Source organism: Procambarus clarkii, chromosome 87 (assembly GCF_040958095.1).
Source record: "Procambarus clarkii isolate CNS0578487 chromosome 87, FALCON_Pclarkii_2.0, whole genome shotgun sequence".
In the NCBI taxonomy this organism is placed as follows: domain Eukaryota; kingdom Metazoa; phylum Arthropoda; class Malacostraca; order Decapoda; family Cambaridae; genus Procambarus; species Procambarus clarkii.
This window is the reverse complement of record NC_091236.1, coordinates 12,227,792-12,238,856: the sequence shown is the minus strand read 5'-3', so window position 1 is coordinate 12,238,856 and position 11,065 is coordinate 12,227,792. Positions and strand designations below refer to the sequence as shown.

Sequence of the window (11,065 nt, the reverse complement as noted above, 5' to 3'; positions counted from 1 at the left end):
AAACAAAGATCCAAAAGTGATTCCATGCACCCGCCAAACCCCCCGTTTATGAATGAAAAGCGGTTTACACACGACTCACAACTGCTGACGTTCGAACATATCAGGAACAAGTGTTTCACTGACGAATTTTGTTCGAATCACAACGCTATAAATGCTTCACTCACGTACTACAAATACAAATTATCGCCAACAAAACCTAAACACCTAACCTAACCTATGCACAATATGCTAATATATTATAATATAAATTTATACTTGAGAAAATTCCCGTTTTGAATGAAGAGCATGTCAAAATTTATGAATGCGTCTGTGGGGTTGACCGCTGGATGTAATGGACTTGAGTCGAGGACGGGTTGTATAAATGCTTCACCCACGTACTACAAATTCAAATAATCGCCAACAGAAACTAAACACTTAACCTAACCTAACCTAACCTAACCTAACGTAACCTAACGTAACCTTTGCCTATATATGCACAATATGCTAATATATTATAATATTAAATTATACTTGCGAAAATTCCAGTTTTGAATGAAATGCATGTTCAAATTTATGACTGCGTCTGTGGGGGGGGGGGGTCGACCACTAGATGGAATGGACTTGAGTCGAAGACGGGTTGCTGGAGGACGGGCTGCCCCCTGCAGCAACACACCACCTCAGCGTTTCATACAATTCGAACCGCAGTCAACTTCTGGATTTGAAGCGTCAGTCAACACTCGTTGACCAGTTGACGTGGAGCGAAGCACGGGAACGGGGGTGACTTGATAGCAATCCTATTGGTTTGTAATTTTCGTGTGACTGGCTTGTGAAGCCCCTGGTGGACTACAAGCAGACCAAGCTGAAGCATTTGGGTAAGACTAGACTATACTAGAGTGATGTTGGGGAACCCCCCCCCCCCATCCCATAGGGGGCGTTGCATGATTGGGAAGGGAAGGTGGGGGTGGTTGTTGTTATAGATTCAGCTACTCGGAACAAGTTCCAAGTAGCACGGGGTATGGTGAGCCCGTAGTGGACTTACCTGGCACAGGAGCGGTGCTGTGATGGTAGGGAATTATCTCCCCCCTTATCTAAGTTTGGTAGTTGCCTTCATATTGGCCTTGCCTTACAGAGGGGGAGTTGCTTCCCCCCCCCCCCCCTTCCCTCACTAACGGTTGGCGAGGCTTAGTGTGTGGGGGAGGCGCGCCCCCCTCTCTGTGGGTAGTGTTTATAATGTTACGTGATCTCTGAAATAAGTTATTTACAATAAAATTTAGTAGTAAAGAGACAGAGAAAGTAATGGAGTCAGACACGACTCTTAGACGTTAGTAAATGAATCACATTAGCATGGCTTAATTTTTATGAAGCGTGATGAAAGACGGAATAAAGGTATGATAAATTTGGAATAATCTTCATTTTAATCTTTTGTATTTTAGACATTATCTTGTCAAACTTAAGGAAAGAGGTGACTTAAGGATGTCTTTTTTTATATATAAGCTATTAATATCTTTAAAAAAATTTTTATAAGCTATTAATAACTCTTTTCAAATATATTTAAGTACTTTTTATAGGGCAAGTTTTTGTTGTTTAATTATCGGGAAAGTTGAAAATATTAAACATTTGTGATGCACGTAATAAGTAAACATTGTAATTAGTTATAATTATCCATGAGCTCTTTCATTGGCCCAATCACTTGGGCTGGACGGTAGAGCGACGGTCTCGCTTAATACAGGTCGGCGTTCAATCCCCGACCGTCCAAGTGGTTGGGCACCATTCCTGCATTCCCGTCCCATCCCAAATCCTTATCCTGACCCCTTCCCAGTGCTATATAGTCGTAATGGCTTGATGCTTTCTATTGATAATTCCCTGACCCCTCTCTATATAAGCGTAATGGACTGGCTCTTTTCCATGATAATTCCCTTCTCTTCCTCTTTCACTGCCTTTTCACCGTTTGTTCTTGACCCTGTTCTTCAGATAACGGAAGAACAAGACTACTGCTAAGGAGAGCAAGACAGACTTCTCGATTGACTTCATTCCTGAGTGTTATCGATGCAGGTGAGTTGGCTATCACAACACGTTTTGCGATCTTTCTAGACAGGGATAACGAAAATAGTCGGTTGAACTGCTACCCACAAGCACTGATGGAGGCCAGTGACAGCCTTTTACCTGAATTTAAAGTAATAGTAAGAAAGTTAAGTAAATGTTATTCTGAAAAGTACATATATAGTTGATTTACAATGTTAAAAAAAATAAGTGTGTGTTAAACATAATAGCTCTATCTATGAATCAGATTTATAGATAGCTAGTACATACAATACCTAAAGCACTAGTAAGCATAGCGTTTCGGGCAACGCTAATGGTTCGGGTTAATGGGTTGTCGCTGCTGTTTTTAGAGTTAGTCAGTGCTCTATTTTGGTCGTAGCATTTTGGATATATTGGATAAAATAACCCTGGCTCATATCTGTTTATTCTACTATAGTATTTATGGTACTGGGGCTCGGGGTGGCTATTAAATGATTGACCTAAGTATGAGGCGTTTACTGGTGCTAAAGTACCTCTAGGAGTTGGGGGGGGGGGGGTCACCTACAGCTGTCGCCTACAGCTAGGGGGTGACAGCTGTGGGTGACAGCTGTGGTTGAATCACACTTAAATTAGAAATTGCATAATTCTCGGTTATTGGAGGACGTCTGTTCCCTTAAGATAATACAGTTTACGTGTTAGGTTCTGGTATGCAGTTATTGAGGTAAATGTAATTTTAAAACCTTTATCCTGTCACAAAAGCGTAATATTGTCATGTCTTGTAACACCACTAAAGTTACGTACAGACGGGAGTTGGGGGTTTTGAACAAGACTTCTAGATAGACACAATTTGAAAGGGGTAAAACAATAGCGTTGTGTTTGGTTAATAAACCCACCTTTTAAGGAGTCTGAACCGTATTGTTTAACCATTAACTTGAAGAATAGTGACCACTAGTCATTGGCGAGTATATACAAGGAGAGCAAACAATGGGAAGTGCCCCACGCAAGTACCGTGATTACCCTCTCGGTCAGCACTTAGTGAAGTTGCCACCTCACGAAGTAGCAACAATGGGGATTACAAGTGCCACTTAAAACACTTGGAAATTGGTGTGTCAAGGCAAACTGAAATAAGACAAAAAAAAAACAAAATTCCTTGCGGGAGAATTAAGATGCAGGGAAGGGGGGATGAGGAGGGGGGGGGAAGAAGACTATTAAAAATTAATTATAATTAGTAACTATAAAAAATCCTGTGGATGTTGTACAATTTTTTTTTACCCAGACATCGTTGGAAATAATTCATTGCCTCTGATGCATTGGAACTTTTTAGTGTCAGACGAAGTTATTCAGCCGATTTATATCTTGCAAAAAATAGCTCTCTAGAGTTTGGAAAGACTAGGCAGGAAAGTGGAAATTGATTCAAAGCGTTTGGGCAACTGTCCTGCTCAATCCCCCCCACGGATTCTTCGGGGAGGGTGACCTGGGACTAATAGAAATGTCGAAAGGTGCATCTACCCCGGAAAATTATGGGGGGATGGGGGGAGATTTCACCCCGGAGAAGGGGGAAGGGAAGGATGGGGTTAGTCTCGCCCCGAGAGAAGGGGGGAAGGGCTGGGTTTGGCTTCACCCCCTGAAGGAGGGGGGAAGGGCTGGGTTTGGCTTCACCCCCCTTAGAAGGGGGGAAAGGCTGGGTTTGGCTTCACCCCCCGGAGAAGGGGGGAAAGGCTGGGTTTGGCTTCACCCCCCGGAGAAGGGGGGAGGGGGCTGGGTTTGGCTTGACCCAGGCGAGAGGGTCGCGGTGCTGGACATACAACCTACGAACCCTGGGGGCTGGAAGACAGGTTTTCAACCTAGGGAACGTGAACTGAAACACACCAACCTGTGGGTGGATGTTGGATGACTCCCCCGGAGGTAAACAAATCCCAGGGGAGGCCCTCTTCCCAGGGGAGGCCCTCTTCCCAGGGGAGGCCCTCTTCCCAGGGGGGGAGGCCCTCTTCCCAGGGGGGGAGGCCCTCTTCCCAGGGGGGGAGGCCCTCTTCCCAGGGGGGAGGCCCTCTTCCCAGGGGGGAGGCCCTCTTCCCAGGGGGGAGGCCCTCTTCCCAGGGGGGAGGCCCTCTTCCCAGGGGGGAGGCCCTCTTCCCAGGGGGGAGGCCCTCTTCCCAGGGGGGAGGCCCTCTTCCCAGGGGGGAGGCCCTCTTCCCAGGGGGGGAGGCCCTCTTCCCAGGGGGGGAGGCCCTCTTCCCAGGGGGGAGGCCCTCTTCCCAGGGGGGAGGCCCTCTTCCCAGGGGAGACCTTAAGACCCAGTGGGCACATTAGATTGATTGATGGATGAAGATAAAGCCACCCAAAAGGTGGCACGGACATGAATAGCCCGTAAGTGGTGGCCCTTTTGAGCCATTACCAGCATCAGTAGCTGATACTAGAGGTCTGTGGAGGTGCGACTGCACCCTACGGAGCACAGTATTAGAGAGTAACTTGAATTAAAAGTTGTCACTGTTGGTATAGTGACCACATGGGGGGGGCAGAGACCCCCCCCCTCCAAGGTATATCTAGAAAGGGTGCACGCATCTTTCTAGAAAGGGTGCACGCATCTTTCTAGAAAGGGTGCACGCATCTTTCTACGTAGAAATTGAAATAAGTTTATTGAGGTAAAATACACACAAAGGGACGAGGTAGCTCAAGCTATTCTCACCCCGTTCAGTACATCGTGTTAATACATACATAGACACACCCATCACAAACAATAAACATATTACCGAACATTGAGAGATAAACATTATACATTTCCTCCTCCTAGGTAGAAAGCAGTTAGCTCTGCCAAACTAGCTCATTACTCGCGTATATGTTTATCTAGCCATAACCTAGATAGGAGAAAGGGTGGAAATAGCCTAAGCTACGCTATCCTTTTGAGACGTGTCGCATTATCTCGATAAACTTGCTTGAATTTCAACCCGAATGGGGTAAAAATTAATAATTTGCAAAAGTATATTTTCACCTCAATATCCTACCTTCTCCTTGGTAGTCTTCCCTCCTCACATAAGGCGTCAAATAAATTCCCAAACTACGTATTAAATATACTTTTTTTGAGTAGATTCCATCAGGCAAATAGCTCATATAACTCGCTTTCTGGTGTATTGTCCAGTTATTTATCTAACAGAATTATCCTGTCGTTTTGAGGAACTGTGAAGTCAGTGGATATATAAAACACAAAGAAGTACAGTCCAGAGTAATTACCCTCGTACGTGATCCAATTTATTTTGATCGGAGGAGAATTTGTAATGCAGAGAATAATTCAAAAGTTTTGTAATTAGCGCGATTTAACACTTGACTGTTTAATAGCCTTGTTGCTATCAAGCTTGTGCAGTGTGTTGGTAAATTTACGCACCTAATTTGTCGACGAATAAGACGATTCTAATTTACTAAATTGTGAGAGGGAGGGGATTGGGTTGGGGGGGGGGGGACAATCGTTTATACATTTATTGAAAGTAGTTATTAAAGGGATTTGAAGGAGGGGGAGGGCGGAGTTGTAATTTTGCTAAGATATGTGGAGGATTGATTCAAAAACATAGTTCTTACCCGCCTGCAAGCACAGTAGCTATATATAGGTCACAAAGCAAGTTATTTAGGCTAGATAATTCATAGGTATACCAAAATATGTTATTGATTCTGAGTATGCTACCACCTGGGCACTTTTAAGTGTATCTTGAGTATACTTTTAAAACTCTCGTAAATTTTTGCCAGCCCTCGCTTAACCCATTAAGCTAATTCACTGGCACTGTCTTCAGTCAATCGTCATTAAGTCTAAAATGTAATAGTTTTGTTTAAATTGGCAGTGTCAAAATCGGGAATTAATGGAGGTTAAATATTAGAAGGCTTGAACGCATTCCCTTCGCTCAGGGTCCCCTGTTACCTAGTAATAAATAGGTACCTGGGAATTAGACAGCTGCTACGGGCTGCCATTCCTGGGGATGAGTAACACAAAAGGCCTGAATTCCTGAATTCAAAAGGAACACAAATGTGTCCCTTTTTGAATTCGGGATATTTGTGTCGATTAGAAATTTTTCTTGAACAATTCGCCGATAGTGACAAATGGTTTTTCTTCAGGTGGAGGCATGACGCTGGCGCAGATGCGAGATTCTCAACACCTGCAAGAAAGACACTTAGACGCATGGACACGAGCAAAGACGTATTTTTTAATATATCCAGAGTGCTCACACCTCCACCAAGATCCTAACTCGGGAACTGATAACAGTAGTAATAAAGGCCTTCTGTCCAGGCAGGTGTTAGTTAATGCATAAAGGGTAAACAGTCACGCCACAAGGAAAACACACAAATTTTAAGATGTTTGTAAGCACAATTGTATGAAAAGTCCAATTTTCTCTCCAATGGTTGAAAGCAACTCCCCCCTTTCATAAATAATTTTATTAACACATTTCTTCGTCTGACAAAGCCAGACGACAGCAGTAGCCCCGGCAACTGCTTAATTGTTGCTGGTACCATTTAAAAGGCGGTAACTATAAATGGCTTCGTGTGTGAACAACAAAAGAGGAAGAGAAAGCTCATACGAAGAAGAGAAAAGACCTTTCCAGTGTCTTACTTGTGGGAAGAAATACCGAAAGCGCCACCACCTTAAATACCACGAACTTAAGCATGCCAAGAAGATGCCATTTATTTGTAAAGGTTGTCGAATGAGGTTCAGAACTTTCCAACAATTTACTGAACACGTTTTGATCCAGAGATGGAATAATACCCACGTGTCCACAAGAGACGCTGAAGTTTAAATGACGTACTCTGCCAGAGTAAATTTAGTAGTTTTTTTAAGACAAAATTAAAGATACTGTTTTAGGAACGTTTTAAATGTTTTATTCATTTGACTTAGTTGTGTACAATTGTTGTTTTTTACCTCGTGGTGTTTTTGTTTGTTTTAATGAGGGATAATGTTTTTGTCAAGGCTGCATGGATCGACTGTCGAATGTTTAGACGACGGGAACAACGCCGTGACTGACGGCAGAGATTAATCTTTGAAATTGTTGAATGTGAAGAGTAGAGAACGACTTTTTGGAGGTCTTTTTATTGTACCTTTGTGCAACTTAAATTGTATAAATTTGTGTAGGTGCGTATCTGTAAGATACTTTGACTTTTGTAATATAAAAACTTAATCACAGAATTAAGGGTTTCGCTAACAGTTTTATTGATCCATAGCGGTCATTAATGTGGGGGTGACGCAGGTGTACTGGGGGGGGGGGGGGTCCGTCATTCACCCCCCCCCCCCAGCCTTCCTTGGCAGGCGTTCCCAAGGTAGGATCTGCCCTTTAGTAACGAATAATTAGTTTAAGACGAATCATTGCGATATTGAATATATTTTTTTCTCGAGTTTTCTTACCACTTCCTTCCCCCCCCCCCCCCCCTCATTCCTCACAGCCCCTTTCCCCCCTTATCGAACTCTGTATAATGGTTTTAATGCATTGTTTTCATTCAGGACGTGGGAGGTATACCTATATATGTATATGGATGAATGAATGAATGATTAGTTTTAGAAAACGAGATTGATTCTCAGATTAGTTAACAAATATTAACCATGACTGGGACATGATTTAAAAATTTTATTTTTCACTATTAGTAGCATCTTCGCTGTAGTTTGTGAATTTTATTAATTGTAATTAACATTATCATTTGTATGTATTTCCGAATAAAATTAGCAAGTCCGAAATAACTGTTTTCACCTAATTGGAGTAATGTACTGAAATATTGGAACTAATGGAGGAAGATATACCTATTAGAAACCCTGTAAAGGTATTTGTTTCAAGACGGTTGACTATGCAAGAGTGAAGCAACATTGCTATCGAAAACTATGACTTAAGATGTGCTTCACTAATTTAACAGTTGGCAATAAGCAAACTTGTAAAGAAACCAGATTTTAAGATTTTTCTTGCCTCCTTATCTTTTGGAAAACTTAAAAGTACAATGGAATGTAGTACAGAAGCAGAGAGAAATAAGAGATCAACGATGATGCTGTTGCAAGCAATTGCTTGCATGAAACATGCCTATTAAACCATTTCCTATATGATTATACATACTACCTGCAGGCTACAGTGGTTAAAATATTGCAACTTCTTGGGTTCGTAATTCTCGCTTCCAGTTACTGACATTTATCCTTCAGAAACTTGCAAATAGCAATGATTTTTTGTGCGTTTTTACGCAAATCCTTTTACTTCAGTACTTAAAAATGAAATTACTGCTTGGTATTGATTTCTGTAACCACCTACTTCCTGCAACCAGGCAACATTTTCTTTTATACATAGAGCCACAAAAAAGTTTACCACAACAGTTTACACAATGCAAAATATTCTGAAGATATTAAGACATCCACTTTAGTCTGCTGTCCTCCAGTAAAAGTCCTAGAGGATTCTGCCTAGTTTAACATCGTTCATCTTGAGTATTTCTGCTCTGGTATTGCTTTTTTTTAATTTCCAAGACATTTTGACTATTCGGCTAAGAAAGTAACTAACCCGGCTTAGCACTTCCTCTGGAAAACTGTTTTCATTCACATGCATAAAAAAAGTTAATAAATAAAAGTTCATGATGAATTTTGCATATTTTTTTCTTAATTTGACATAAATAAGCCCACAAAATTAGACTTTGTTCAGATCAGGTTATTGTAAAATGGAATACGAAGGAAATGTCGCTGGTCTAAAGTAGGTCAAAAGATGGTTCTTAAAAGATTATAGATAAATGGTCTAAAAAAATATTAGAAATTTTACCATTGTTACACTTGATAAACGTGTGATGCAATTTGCATGTTTTGAAGTGATGCAATGCTAACGTAACGTGATCATGCACAACAAGAAAGTTCCCGAGATAAAGAACTTAAGTGGTTAAAGAAACAATGACGCTTTTCCTCGACATGCTATGCATGTTGGTTGCTTTGCAAGAGCACCAATATTGTGTTCTCTCACAATATTGTATATAATATAATATTGTTTGTTAATTGTTCCGCTGCGCCGTTTACTGCCTTTAATGTTACTGTAGAGTAGAGGTGTCTTCTGAAGACTACGGCGATTGCATTTTTCTTCCTGCTTCGAGTTGATGAGGTGCCACTCAGACACACACAATGTATGAACACGAGTGTAGGTAATTTTATTTTCTCTCCCCATATCTCCATTGGCGGCCTTGCTCTTCAAGAAGTATCTTGGAATAAAAGGACATTCCATAATGTAAGCGAACACATTCACCAACCCATCCGGCCCTCCTGGCGAGGGAATTCACTCTAAGTATCTTCAGCAATTTCCGTTTGACAGTCAAAGCCTTCAGTCATCAGTTATCCGCGCAGGGAAACTAGTGCTCGGTCAAAGAATAGGTTTCTTCCCCCTCGCCAGTGCAATCAATTCTGGAAAACTGACCATGTTTCCTCAACGTGCGATGCTCTCTTCCCCCCCCTATTTTGTGGTGTCCAGACATAAGTCCGCATTTTAAGCCATGTTGGTTCACTGCGTTAACAGGTGGTGGTGTCGACAACCCTGCATATTCGTAGTCCTTTGCATCACTATAAAATGGAAGCATCCCTCTATAACACATGTGTCAGGACAGCATCTTTTTCAGAGTCCAGACGTCGATCGGCTCCGACGCCAGGGATTCTTCTGTAACATATAACTATGTTCGCACTTCTCGCAGGAGCCCTCGTCCGACTGCTCTTCTGGACCCCTCAAAACTCTGAAATCTTTTCAGAGTTCTTGTTTCAGAGACCTCGTCTCAAACATCCGATTCTCCTGCCCCTTGGGATCTCTTCTATGGAGTGTCCTCCATCAAATTCACTCCTGATACCCGACGTTTTTTCTACCCGAGGCCATCCGGCTCTTGCTGGCTTGTCTTCCAAGCATCCCATTAGCATTCCAAGTCCCTCCAGGAGTCCCATTTTCCATCCTTCCCTTAAGAGTCCTTTCTTCTGCCTCCTGGGCCATCCTAGCACCCTCACGGTTGCAGAGGATGTTCACCTTCGTCCCTTGTCACAGGTCTCCGCCTCGAACCGTTAACGACAGTGCTGCTCCTGCTCCTCTCCAAAACCCTACGCCTACATCTTCCACCCAAAGGTGAAAACCGATTCCATCGTCCTCAAGATCTCATTCGGTCTCTTGTCCATCACGACATCCCCCGGTTGCGGAGTTGGATGCTGTCGCTGTGTCACACTACACGCTCGAGTATTAGTTTGGAGGATGGCCTCGAGCTGAGGTCATTCTCGAACAGTCTTACCCTCTCTTTCCTGGATGTCTCGGCTTGTTTCCTTGCACGTCTTGTGCCGTTTCTCCTTAGATGTTTTCCCGTATGCCACATTGTCCTATATTTTCACTCATCGTGACCTTAGTACCCTCACGCGCGTGTGTGTGTGTGTGTGTGTGTGTGTGTGTGTGTGTGTGTGTGTGTGTGTGTGTGTGTGTGTGTGTGTGTTTCGTTAGTCATAAGAGCGTTCCTGTGACACCAGACACCAGACCTGGAGCTCAGTGTGATTCTTTTTTCTGGAAAAAATGATATACCAAAAATGCATCGTGTTTTGACGATGCGAGACGTTAACAATACCCAGATTGAATGTCGGTCATTAAGGGAGAAAAAGTATTCCCGTAGGATCTTGCGTTTTGTGATTGATGCTGCCTTGAATTTTTCTTGTTTGGAGGATTAGAGTGAAAAAAAGATCAATTAGAGGCGCTTCAGGTGATGGGTAAATATTGGGTTTCTTCAAGTTGTTGGAAGGACAAGTTAATTGTTGTTGGATATTGTTTGTTTTATTATTGCAGTTATTGTGGTTCCTGGTACTGCTTTTTGTTATTGATACAACCATTATAGGAACCCCCTTTCTTTCCCTCCATCCATTCCCTTCTCTCTCACTTTCCTTACCCCTCTCTCATCTCCCCCCCCCACACCCCTCCTTCTCCTTCTCTACTAACCCCTCTCCCACCTTCCCTCACCCCTCTATCACCTTCCTTACCCCTCTCTCACCTCCCCCCCCTCCACCCCCTCTCTCTCTCTCTCCTACCCCTCCACCCCCTCTCTCTCTCTCCTACCCTTCCACCCCCTCTCTCTC

General features: G+C 42.9%; 1 long non-coding RNA gene across 1 annotated transcript; it reads left to right on the top strand.

Annotated features, from left to right (window-relative positions):
• Positions 1–640: 640 nt before the first annotated feature.
• LOC123749954 (uncharacterized) lies at positions 641–7,705 on the top strand. Its single transcript, XR_006771944.2, has 3 exons — positions 641–851; positions 1,951–2,031; positions 6,097–7,705. It is a non-coding gene; the product is annotated as an uncharacterized lncRNA (long non-coding RNA).
• The last annotated feature ends 3,360 nt before the right edge of the window (positions 7,706–11,065 follow it).